This window comes from Nicotiana attenuata, unplaced genomic scaffold (assembly GCF_001879085.1).
Source record: "Nicotiana attenuata strain UT unplaced genomic scaffold, NIATTr2, whole genome shotgun sequence".
Lineage (NCBI taxonomy): Eukaryota > Viridiplantae > Streptophyta > Magnoliopsida > Solanales > Solanaceae > Nicotiana > Nicotiana attenuata.
Window position 1 is genome coordinate 44,595 of NW_017675392.1, and position 876 is coordinate 45,470.

Sequence of the window (876 nt, forward strand, 5' to 3'; positions counted from 1 at the left end):
AACCGAGTCTAGAGTTCCAAAATATAAAAAATGAGATCAAAATCCCTTATGTTCAGTTGCAGAAGTCGCATTTGTGACCGAGTGTTCGCAGATGCGACCAACGCAGAAGCGACCCATTGTTCGCAGAAGCAAACACTATAAATCCCGAGTAATAGTACCACGAGGATAATCACCAAAGCCACCGGACAGCTTCACGATGCCAATGAAGCAAGATGAGCTATTCAATGAAACTCGTACTGTAAAGAAGAAGAAAGAGACTGATTCAGAAAGGTCTATACATGTAAGTTTTTTAGTTTTCATTAAGTATTTTGATTTACTTTTATATAAATTTTGAAATATTAATTCAATATAATTTTTCTTATAGGTTCGCTTCACAGCTGATGGTGGGGGAATTCATACGCAGTCAGCCACCAAACAAGTCGGCCGAGGCAATCCAACTTTCGAACGAGGATGCTAAAAGAACTACTTTATATACTTTGAACTAGACAATAGAACTAGTTTTTGAATGTACTTGTAATAAACGTTAACTTAATTTTGTTAGCTTAATGTTTTGGTTTTATTAATCTTTATATTTTGTTGCTTTTTAGTGTTGTTGTTGTTGTTGGCATAAAAATGCCTGTTTAGGATATTTGGTAAGCTGGCAGGTGGTGTAATTGCCAAAAGTGGCAGTTCCTGCCAGCAATATACCAAAAATAGCGACCAACTTTGGTCGATACTTGGTCGCTTTTTTATATTAAAAATAATTTCTGGGAAATAGCGACCAAGGTTGGTCGCTATCTAACCCAGAATTCACTAAAAGCGACCAACATTGGTCGCTATTTCCCAGAAAATTAACAATTTCTGGAAATATAGCGACCAAAGATGGTCGCTTAATAC